Source organism: Arachis hypogaea, chromosome 7 (genome assembly GCF_003086295.3).
Source record: "Arachis hypogaea cultivar Tifrunner chromosome 7, arahy.Tifrunner.gnm2.J5K5, whole genome shotgun sequence".
In the NCBI taxonomy this organism is placed as follows: Eukaryota; Viridiplantae; Streptophyta; class Magnoliopsida; order Fabales; family Fabaceae; genus Arachis; species Arachis hypogaea.
The window spans coordinates 46,108,478-46,121,090 of NC_092042.1; the positions used below are offsets into that span (position 1 = coordinate 46,108,478).

Below are 12,613 nucleotides of genomic sequence, written 5' to 3' on the forward strand. Positions count from 1 at the left end.
TTCATCCATGCATTTCCCAGTCTCAAGGACTATGAAATCAGCAGGAATGTAATGGTCTTCAACCTTTACCAATACATCCTCTACAAGCCCATAAGCTTGTTTTCTTGAGTTGTCTGCCATCTCTAGTGAGATTTTTGCAGCTTGCACCTCAAAGATCCCTAGCTTCTCCATTACAGAGAGAGGCATGAGGTTTACACTTGACCCTAGGTCACACAAGGCCTTCTTGAAGGTCATGGTGCCAATGGTACAAGGTATTGAAAACTTCCCAGGATCCTGTCTCTTTTGAGGTAGTTTCTGCCTAGACAAGTCATCTAATTCTTTGGTGAGCAAAGGGGGTTCATCCTCCCAAGTCTCATTACCAAATAACTTGTCATTTAGCTTCATGATTGCTCCAAGGTATTTAGCAACTTGCTCTTCAGTGACATACTCATCCTCTTCAGAGGAAGAATACTCATCAGAGCTCATGAATGGCAGAAGTAAGTCCAATGGAATCTCTATGGTCTCATTTTGAGCCTTAGATTCCCATAGTTTCTCATTGGGGAACTCATTGGAGGCCAGTGGACGTCCATTGAGGTCTTCCTCAGTGGCGTTCACTGCCTCTTCCTCCTCTCCAAATTCGGTCATGTTGATGGCTTTGCACTCTCCTTTTGGATTTTCATCTGTATTGCTTGGAAGAGTACTAGGAAGGAGTTCAGTAATTTTCTTGCTCAGCTGACCCACTTGTGCCTCCAAGTTTCTAATGGAGGATCTTGTTTCAGTCATGAAACTTTGAGTGGTTTTGATTAGATCAGAGACCATGGTTGCTAAGTCAGACGTGTTCTGCTTAGAACTCTCTGTCTGTTGCGGAGAAGATGATGGAAAAGGCTTGCCATTGCTAAACCTGTTTCTTCCACCATTACTATTGTTGAAACCTTGTTGAGGTCTCTGTTGATCCTTCCATGAGAGATTTGGATGATTTCTCCATGAAGGATTATAGGTGTTTCCATAGGGTTCTCCCATGTAATTCACCTCTTCCATTGAAGGGTTCTCAGGATCATAAGCTTCTTCTTCAGATGAAGCTTCCTTAGTACTGCTTGGTGCATTTTGCATTCCAGACAGAATTTGAGAAATCATATTGACCTGTTGAGTCAATATTTTGTTCTGAGCCAATATGGCATTCAGAGTGTCAATCTCAAGAACTCCTTTCTTCTGACTAGTCCCATTGTTCACAGGATTCCTTTCAGAAGTGTACATGAATTGGTTATTTGCAACCATTTCAATTAGTTCTTGAGCTTCTGTAGGCGTCTTCTTCAGATGAAGAGATCCTCCAGCAGAGCTATCCAAAGACATCTTGGATAGTTCAGAGAGACCATCATAGAAAATTCCTATGATGCTCCATTCAGAAAGCATGTCAGAGGGACACTTCCTGATTAATTGTTTGTATCTTTCCCAAGCTTCATAAAGGGATTCTCCTTCCTTCTGTCTGAAGGTTTGGACTTCCACTCTAAGCTTACTCAATTTTTGAGGTGGAAAGAACTTTGCCAAGAAGGCATTGACTAGCTTTTCCCAAGAGTTCAGGCTTTCTTTAGGTTGTGAGTCCAACCATGTCCTAGCTCTGTCTCTTACAGCAAAAGGGAATAGCATAAGTCTGTAGACCTCAGGGTCAACCCCATTAGTCTTGACAGTATCACAGATTTGCAAGAATTCAGCTAAGAACTGATGAAGATCTTCCAATGGAAGTCCATGGAACTTGCAATTCTGTTGCATTAGAGAAACTAATTGAGGCTTAAGCTCAAAGTTGTTTGCTCCAATGGCAGGGATAGAGATGCTTCTCCCATAGAAGTCGGGAGTAGGTGCAGTAAAGTCACCCAGCACCTTCCTTGCATTTTTGGCATTGTTGTTGTTTTCGGCTGCCATGAGTTCTTCTTCTTTGAAGATTTCTGCTAGGTCCTCTATAGAGAATTGTGCCTTAGCTTCCCTTAGCTTTCGCTTCAAGGTCCTTTCAGGTTCAGGATCAGCCTCAACAAGAATGCTTTTGTCTTTGCTCCTGCTCATATGAAAGAGAAGAAAACATGGAAATATGGAATCCTCTATGTCACAGTATAGAGATTCCTTGAGGTGTCAGAGGAAAAGAAAAATGGAAGGCAGAAGTAGAAAATTCGAACTTATCAAAGAAGATGGAGTTCGAATTGTGCATTAAGGAATAGTGTTAGTCCATAAATAGAAGGATGTGAGAAGAGGGGAAGTAATTTTTGAAAATTAAGTAAAAGATTTTGAAAACATTTTGAAAAGCACTAATTGATTTTCGAAAATAAGAGTGGGAAAGAAGTCAAGTGATTTTTGAAAAAGATTTTGAAATTAGAAATTAAAAAGATATGATTGAAAACTATTTTGAAAAGGATGTGATTAGGAAGATATGATTGGTTTTTTTTAAAAAAAAATGTGATTGAGAAGATATGATTTGAAAAACATTTTAAAAAGATTTGATTTAAAAATTAATGACTTGGCTATCAAGAAAGGATATGATCCAAACATTAAACCTTTCTCAACAGAAAAGGCAACATACTTGAAATGTTGAATCAAATCATTAATTGATAGCAAGTATTTTTGAAAATAGAAAGAAATTGATTTTGAAAAAGATTTGATTGAAAAGATTTGATTTGAAAAAGATTTGATTTTGAAAAGATTTTGAAAACTTAAAAAAAAATTGATTTGAAACAAAATCTTCCCTCTTGTGCCATCCTGGCGTTAAACGCCCAGAATGGTGCACATTCTGGCGTTTAACGCCCAAAACTCTACCCTTTTGGGCGTTAAACGCCTAGCTAGGCACCCTGGATGGCGTTTAAACGCCAGTCTGTCTTCCTCACTGGGCGTCTTGAACGCCCAGCTTTTTCTGTGCAATTCCTCTGCTGAATGTTCTGAATCTTCAATTCTCTGTATTATTGACTTGAGAAGACACAAATTAAAAATATTTTTGGATTTTTAATAATGAGGAATAATCAAAATGCAACTAAAATCAAATAACAATGCATGCAAGACACCAAACTTAGCAGTTTATATACTACTGACACTAATGAGAATGCATATGAGACACATAAACACTCAAGTCAAGAGAATTTAAAGATCAGAGTAAGAAATCATCAAGAACAACTTGAAGATTAATGAAGACACATGCATGAGTGCAAGAAGAACAAAAACATGCAATTGACACCAAACTTAAAATGAGACTAGAGTCTCAATAGGAAACATAAAATATTTTTTTGGTTTTTATGATTTTGTAAATTTTTTTTTGAATTTTTCGAAAATTAAGTGGGAAAGAAAATAAAGGTATCAAAATTCTTGATGAGAATTCCAGGAATCATGCAATGTTTAGTCTAAGACTCCGGTCCAGGAATTAGACATGGCTTCACAGCCAGCCAAGCTTTCAAAGAAAGCTTCGGTCCAAAACACTAGACATGGCCAATGGCCAGCCAAGCCTTAGCAGATCACTGCTCCAACAGCAAGATTGATAGAAATCAACATGCTCTTGTGATGATAAGTTGAAATCTCGGTCCAATAAAATTAGACATGGCTTCACAGCCAGCCAGACTTCAACAGATCATCATGAAACTCTAGAATTCATCTTCAAGAATTCTGAAGAAAAAATACCTAATCTAAGCAACAAGATGAACCGTCAGTTGTCCATACTCGAACAATCCCCGGCAATGGCGCCAGAAACTTGGTGCACGAAATTATGATCAATACTTTTCACAACTCAATTAATCCCCGGTGATGAATCCAAAAACTTGGTGCTCAACACCATGGCATAAACACAACTTCGCACAACTAACCAGCAAGTGTACTGGGTCGTCCAAGTAATAAACCTTACGCGAGTAAGGGTCGATCCCACAGAGATCGTTGGTATGAAGCAAGCTATGGTCACCTTGTAAATCTTAGTCAGGCAAACTCAAATGGATATGGGTGATATACGAATAAAACATAAAGATAAAGATAGAGATACTTATGTAATTCATTGGTGGGAATTTCAGATAAGCGTATGAAGATGCTTGGTCCCTTCCGTCTCCCTGCTTTCCTACTGTCTTCATCCAATCCTTCTTACTCCTTTCCATGGCAAGCTTATGCAAGGGTTTCACCGTTGTCAGTGGCTACCTCCCATCCTCTCAGTGGAAATGTTCAACGCACCCTGTCACGGCACGGCTATCCATCTGTCGGTTCTCAATCAGGCCGGAATAGAATCCAGTGATTCTTTTGCGTTTGTCACTAACGCCCCGCCTTCAGGAGTTTGAAGCTCGTCACAGTCATTCAATCATTGAATCCTACTGAGAATACCACAGACAAGGTTAGACCTTCCGGATTCTCTTGAATGCCGCCATCAGTTCTAGCCTATACCACGAAGACTCTGATCTCACGGAATGGCTGGCTCGGTTGTCAGGCGAGCGCTCGGTTGTCAGGCGATCAACCATGCGTCGTGTATCAGGAATCCAAGAGATATCCACCCAATCTAAGATAGAACGGAGGTGGTTGTCAGTCACACGTTCATAGGTGAGAATGATGATGAGTGTCACGGATCATCACATTCATCAAGTTGAAGAACAAGTGATATCTTAGAACAAGAAAAAGCGGAATTGAATAGAAGAACAATAGTAATTGCATTAATACTCGAGGTACAGCAGAGCTCCACACCTTAATCTATGGTGTGTAGAAACTCCACCGTTGAAAATACATATGAACAAGGTCTAGGCATGGCCGAATGGCCAGCCTCCCAATGATCTAAGATAGCATCAGAACAAAGATAACTACCCCGATATCTCAATACAATAGTAAAAGGTCCTACTTATAGAGAACTAGTAGCCTAGGGTTTACAAAGATGAGTAAATGACATAAAAATCCACTTCCGGGCCCACTTGGTGTGTGCTTGGGCTGAGAATTGAAGCATTTTCGTGTAGAGACTCTTCTTGGAGTTAAACGCCAGCTTTTATGCCAATTTGGGCGTTTAACTCCCATCCTTATGCCAGTTGCGGCGTTTAACGCTGGGAATTCTGAGGGTGACTTTGAACGCCGGTTTGGGCCATCAAATCTTGGGCAAAGTATGGACTATCATATATTGCTGGCAAGCCCAGGATGTCTACTTTCCAACGCCGTTGAGAGCGCGCCAATTGGGCTTCTGTAGCTCCAGAAAATCCACTTCGAGTGCAGGGAGGTCAGAATCCAACAGCATCTGCAGTCCTTTTTAGTCTTTGAATCAGATTTTTGCTCAGGTCCCTCAATTTTAGCCAGAAAATACCTGAAATCACAGAAAAACACACAAACTCATAGTAAAGTCCAGAAAAGTGAATTTTAACTAAAAACTAATAAAAATATACTAAAAACTAACTAGATCATACTAAAAACATACTAAAAACAATGCCAAAAAGCGTACAAATTATCCGCTCATCAGCTTCCCTCTTGAATCTCTCTTCCATTGAGCGCCCTCTTCACAAATGTCTATGAGGACTTGGTCCAACCTTTGATCAAAGTTGACCCTTCTAGTGTAAGGGTGTTCATCTCCTTGCATTATGGGCAAGTTGAATGCCAACATTACATTTTCCGGACTAAAATCTAAGCATTTCCCCCGAACCATTGTAAGCCAATTCTTTGGGTTTGGGTTCACACTTTGATCATGGCTCTTGGTGATCCATGCATTGGCATAGAACTCTTGAACCATTAAGATTCCGGCTTGTTGAATGGGGTTGGTAAGAACTTCCCAACCTCTTCTTCGAATCTCATGTCGGATCTCCGGGTATTCACTCTTTTTGAGTTTGAAAGGGACCTCGGGGATCACCTTCTTCATGGCCACAACTTCATAGAAGTGGTCTTGATGCACCCTTTAGATGAATCTCTCCATCTCCCATGACTCGAAGGTGGAAGCTTTTGCCTTCCCTTTCCTCTTTCTAGAGGTTTCTCCGACCTTGGATGCCATAAATGGTTATGGAAAAACAAAAAGCAATGCTTTTACCACATCAAACTTAAAAGGTTTGCTCGTCCTCGAGCAAGAGAAGAAAGAAGAGAGTAGAAGAAGAAGAAATAGAGGAGATGGAGATGGCTTTGTGGTTTGGCCAAAGGGAGAGAAGTAGTGTTTAGGTTGTGTGAAAATGAGGTGGTAAAGATGGGTTTATATAGGAGTGGAGAGAGGGGTGAGGTTCGGCTATGTGAGGGTGGGTTTGGGAGGGAAAGTGGTTTGAATTTGAATGGTGAGGTAGGTGGGGTTTTATGAAGGATGGAGGTGAGTGGTGAAGAGAAAGATGGGATTTGATAGGTGAGGGGTTTTTGGGGAAGAGGTGTTGAGGTGATTGGTGAATGGGTGAAGAAGAGAGAGAGTGGTGGGGTAGGTGGGGATCCTGTGGGGTCCACAGATCCTGAGGTGTCAAGGAAAAGTCATCCCTGCACCAAGTGGCGAGCAAAAATGCTCTCTATGCCAATTCTGGCGTTAAACGCCGAGCTGGTGCCCATTTCTGGCGTTTAACGCCAGCTTCTTGCCCTTTCCTGGCATTTAACGCCAGTCTGGTGCCCCTCTCTGGCATTAAACGCCCAGAATTGTGCCAGACTGGGCGTTAAACGCTCATTTGCTGCCCTTGTTAGCGTTTAAACGCCAGCAAGGTCTTCCTCCAGGGTGTGCTGTTTTTCTTTCTGTTTTTCATTCTGTTTTTTCTTTTTCAATTGATTTTGTGACTTCCCATGATCACAACCTACAGAAAACATAAAATAACAAAGGAAAATTAGATAAATATAACATTGGGTTGCCTCCCAACAAGCACTTCTTTAATGTCAGTAGCTTGACAGTGGGCTCTCATGGAGCCTCACAGATACTCAGAGCAATGTTGGAACCTCCCAACACCAAACTTAGAGTTTGAATGTGGTGGTTCAACACCAAACTTAGAATTTGGTTGTGGCCTCCCAACACCAAACTTAGATTTTGACTGTGGGGGCTCTGTTTGACTCTGTTTTGAGAGAAGCTCTTCATGCTTCCTCTCCATGGTGACAGAGGGATATCCTTGAGCCTTAAACACAAAGAATTTTTCATTCACTTGAATGATCAATTCTCCTCTGTCCACATCAATCACAGCCTTTTCTGTGGCTAGGAAGGGTCTACCAAGGATGATGGATTCATCCATGCACTTCCCAGTTTCTAGGACTATGAAATCAGCAGGGATGTAATGGTCTTCAATCTTTACCAGAACATCTTCTACAAGCCCATAAGCTTGTTTTCTTGAATTGTCTGCCATCTCTAGTGAGATTCTTACAGCTTGTACCTCAAAGATCCCTAGCTTCTCCATTACAGAGAGAGGCATGAGGTTTATGCTTGACCCTAGGTCACACAAGGCCTTCATGAAGGTCATGGTGCCTATGGCACAAGGTATTGAGAACTTCCCAGGGTCCTGTCTCTTTTGAGGTAGTTTCTGCCTAGACAAGTCATCCAATTCTTTGGTGAGTAAAGGGGGTTCATCCTCCAAAGTCTCATTACCAAATAACTTGTCATTTAGCTTCATGATTGCTCCAAGGTATTTAGCAACTTGCTCTTCAGTGACATACTCATCCTCTTTAGAGGAAGAATACTCATCAGAGCTCATGAATGACAGAAGTAAATCCAATGGAATCTCTATGGTCTCTGTGTGAGCTTCAGATTCCCATTGTTCCTCATTAGGGAACTCATTGGAGGCTAGTGGACGTCCATTGAGGTTTTCCTCAGTGGCGATCTCTGCCTCTTCCTCCTCTCCAAGTTCGGCCATGTGGGTCATGTTAATGGCCTTGCATTCTCCTTTTGGATTCTCTTCTGTATTGCTTGGAAGAGTACTAGGAGGGAGTTCAGTAATTTTCTTGCTCAGCTGTCCCACTTGTGCCTCCAAGTTTCTAATGGAGGACCTTGTTTCAGTCATGAAACTTTGAGTGGTTTTGATTAGATCAGAGACCATGGTTGCTAAGTCAGAATGGCTCTGCTTAGAATTCTCTGTCTGTTGCTGAGAAGATGATGGAAAAGGCTTGCCATTGCTAAACCTGTTTCTTCCACCATTATTGTTGTTGAAACCTTATTGAGGTCTCTGTTGATCCTTCTATGAGAGATTTGGATGATTCCTCCATGAAGGATTATAGGTGTTTCCATAGGAGTCTCCCATGTAATTCACCTCTTCCATTGAAGGGTTCTCAGGATCATAAGCTTCTTCTTCAGATGAAGCGTCCTTAGTACTGCCTGGTGCAGCTTGCATTCCAGACAGACTTTGAGAAATCATATTGACTTGCTGAGTCAATATTTTGTTTTGAGCCAATATGGCATTCAGAGTATCAATCTCAAGAACTCCTTTCTTCTGATTTGTCCCATTGTTCACAGGATTCCTTTCAGAAGTGTACATGAATTGGTTATTTGCAACCATTTCAATTAGTTCTTGAGCTTCTGCAGGCGTCTTCTTCAGATGAAGAGATCCTCCAGCAGAGCTATCCAAAGACATCTTGGACAGTTCAGAAAGACCATCATAGAAGATACCTATGATGCTCCATTCAGAAAGCATGTCAGAAGGGCACTTTCTGATCAATTGTTTGTATCTTTCCCAAGCTTCATAGAGGGATTCACCTTCCTTCTGTTTGAAGTTTTGGACTTCCACTCTAAGCTTACTCAATTTTTGAGGTGGAAAGAACTTTGCCAAGAAGGCATTGACTAGCTTTTTCCAAGAGTTCAGGCTTTCTTTAGGTTGTGAGTCCAACCATATCCTAGCTCTGTCTCTTACAGCAAAAGGGAATAGCATAAGTCTGTAGACCTCAGGGTCAACCCCATTAGTCTTGACAGTGTCACAGATTTGCAAGAACTCAGCTAAAAACTGATGAGGATCTTCCAATGGAAGTCCATGGAACTTGCAATTCTGTTGCATCAGAGAAACTAATTGAGGCTTAAGCTCAAAGTTGTTTGCTCCAATGGCAGGGATAGAGATGCTTCTCCCATAGAAGTCGGGAGTAGGTGTAGTAAAGTCACCCAGCACCTTCCTTGCATTGTTGGCATTGTTGTTGTTTTCGGCTGCCATGTCTTCTTCTTGTTTGAAGATTTCTGTTAGGTCCTCTACAGAGAGTTGTGCCTTAGCTTCTTTTAGCTTTTGCTTCAAGGTCCTTTCAGGTTCAGGGTCAGCTTCAACAAGAATGCTTTTGTCTTTGCTCCTGCTCATATGAAAGAGAAGAGAACAAGAAAGTATGGAATCCTCTATGTCACGGTATAGAGATTCCTTGAAGTGTCAGAGGAAAAGAAAAATAGAAGGAAGAGGTAGAAGAATTCGAACTTATCAAGAAAGATGGAGTTCGAATTGTGTATTAAGGAGGAGTGTTAGTCCATAAATAGAAGGATGTGAGAAGAGGGGAAGAAATTTTCGAAAATTAAGTAAAAGATTTTAAAAACATTTTGAAAAACACTAATTGATTTTTGAAAACCAAGAGTGGAAAAGAAATCAAGTGACTTTTGAAAAAGATTTTGAAATTAGAAATCAACAAGATATGATTGAAAACTATTTTAAAAAAAGATGTGAGAAAAATATATGATTGAAAAGATATAGTTTTAAAAAGATATGATTGAGAAGATATGATTTGAAAAACAATTTAAAAAGATTTGATTTTAAAAATTAATGACTTGGCTAACAAGAAAAGATATGATTCAAACATTAAACCTTTCTCAACAGAAAAGGCAACATACTTGAAATGTTAAATCAAATCATTAATTGATAGCAAGTATTTTTGAAAATGGAAAGAAATTGATTTCGAAAACATATGATTGAAAAGATATGATTTGAAAAAGATTTGATTTTGAAAAATTTTGAAAACCTGAAAAAAATTTGAATTAAAAACAGAATCTTCCCTCTTGTGCCATCCTGGTGTTAAACGCCCAGAATGGTATCCATTCTGGCGTTCAACGCCCAAAACACTACCCTTTTGGGCGTTAAACGCCCAGCCAGGCACCCTGGCTGGCGTTTAAATGCCATTTTTCCTTCTTCACTGGGCGTTTTGAACACCCAGCCTTTTTCTGTGTAATTCCTCTACTGTATGTTTTGAATATTCAATTCTATGTATTTTTGACTTGAAAAGACACAAATCAAATTTTTTTTTGAATTTTTAATAATCAAAATGTAACTAAAATCAAATAACAATGCATGCAAGACACCAAACTTAGCAGTTTATATATCATTGACACTAACAAAATGAGAATGCATATGAAAAACAACAAAACACTCAAGACAAGAGAATTTAAAGATCAGAACAAGGAAATAATCAAGAACAACTTGAAGATTAATGAAGACACATGCATGAATGCAAGAAGAATAGAAACATGCAATTGACACCAAACTTAAAATGAGACACTAGACTCAACAAGAAACATAAAATATTTTTTTATTTTTATGATTTTGTAATTTTTTTTTGATTTTTCAAAAATTAAGTGGAAAAGAAAATAAAGATATCAAAATTCTTAATGAGAATTCCAGGAATCATGCAATGTTAGTCTAAAGCTTCAGCAGGACATTGCATTCAAGAGCTAAATTGATGAGAATCAATCAGCTTTGGTGATGATAAGAACATCACCTTGAAACACTAGAATTCATTCTTAAGAACTCTGAAGAAAAATACCTAATCTAAGCAACAAGATGACCCGTCAGTTGTCCAAACTCAACAATCCCCGGCAACGGCGCCAAAAACTTGGTGCACGAAATTGTGATCATCAATGGCGCCATCAACATGGTACGCTCAATTGCAATCTCAACACTTTATCACAACTTCACACAACTAACCAGCAAGTGTACTGGGTCGTCCAAGTAATAAACCTTACGCGAGTAAGGGTCGATCCCACGGAGATTGTTGGTATGAAGCAAGCTATGGTCACCTTGTAAATCTTAGTCAGGCAGATTCAAATGGTTATGGATGATATACGAATAAGGTATAAAGATAGAGATACTTATGTAATTCATTGGTGAGAACTTCAGATAAGCGTATGGAGATGCTTTGTCCCTTCCGTCTCTCTGCTTTCCTACTGTCTTCATCCAATCCTTCTTACTCCTTTCCATGGCAAGCTGTATGTTGGGCATCACCGTTGTCAGTGGCTACAATCCCGTCCTCTCAGTGAAAATGTTCAACGCACCCTGTCATGGCACAGCTAATCATCTGTCGGTTCTCAATTAGGTTGGAATAGAATCCATTGATTCTTTTGCATCTGTCACTAACGCCCAGCCTTCAGGAGTTTGAAGCTCGTCACAGTCATTCAATCATTGAATCCTACTCAGAATACCACAGACAAGGTTTAGACCTTCTGGATTCTCTTGAATGCCGCCATCAATTCTAGCTTATACCACGAAGATTCCGATTAAGGGATCCAAGAGATAAACATTCAAGCCTTGTTTGCTTGTAGAACAGAAGTGGTTGTCAGGCACTCGTTCATAAGTGAGAATGATGATGAGTGTCACATAATCATCACATTCATCATGTTCTTGGGTGCAAATGAATATCTTAGAACAAGAATAAGCTGAATTGAATAGAAGAACAATAGTAATTGCATTGATACTCGAGGTACAGCAGAGCTCCACACCTTAATCTATGGTGTGTAGAAACTCCACCGTTGAAAATACATAAGTGATAATAATGATCATTGGCTTCGGCCCCAGAGAGGGAACCAGAAGAACCAAGATGAAAATACAATAGTAAAAGGTCCTATTTGTAGAGAACTAGTAGCCTAGGGTTTACAGAGATGAGTAAATGACATAAAAAACCCCTCCCAGGCCCACTTGGTGTGTGCTTGGGCTGAGCATTGAAGCTTTCATGTGTAGAGACTTTTCTTGGAGTTAAACGCCAGCTTTTGTGCCAATTTGGGCGTTTAACTCCCATTCTTGTGCCAGTTCCGGCGTTTAACGCCGGGCATTTTTAAAGCTGATTTGGAATGCCAGTTTGGGCCATCAAATCTCGGGCAAAGTATGGACTATTATACATTGCTGGAAAGCCCAGGATGTCTACTTTCCAACGCCGTTGAGAGCGCGCCAATTGGGCCTCTGTAGCTCCAGAAAATCTACTTCGAGTGCAGGGAGGTCAGAATCCAACAGCATCTACAGTCCTTTTCAGCCTCTGAATCAGATTTTTGCTCAGGTCCCTCAATTTCAGCTAGAAAATACCTGAAATCACAGAAAAATACATAAACTCATAGTAAAGTCCAGAAAAGTGAATTTTAACTAAAAACTAATGAAAATATAATAAAAACTAACTAAAACATACTAAAAACATACTAAAAACATACTAAAAACAATGCCAAAAAGCGTATAAATTATCCGCTCATCAACTATCAACAACCACCACCATATGCCTTTGAACCTTATCCTCAACATAGCCCTCAACCACACCCACAAGCCCATTTTTACCAAACACTTTCATATGACCCTAATCCATATCCACCATACCAACCACCTTATCATCCATATGAGCCACACATAGAACTACCACCATTCCAACCTCAATACCTCCAAGAACCACCTCCTCCATACTATTACCAAGAAGAATCACCTTCAATGTATGCAAATTTTCACCCACAAGATGAGTTCTAATTTCCACCACAACCCTCCATGGAAGAATATCCATATCCATCAACTCAAGG

General features: G+C 40.0%; 1 non-coding gene across 1 annotated transcript; it reads left to right on the plus strand.

Annotated features, from left to right (window-relative positions):
- The first annotated feature begins 8,513 nt into the window (after window positions 1-8,513).
- Window positions 8,514-8,621, plus strand: LOC112704248 (small nucleolar RNA R71). The gene has a single exon (XR_003154883.1). It is a non-coding gene; the product is annotated as a small nucleolar RNA R71 (small nucleolar RNA).
- Window positions 8,622-12,613: the final 3,992 nt, after the last annotated feature.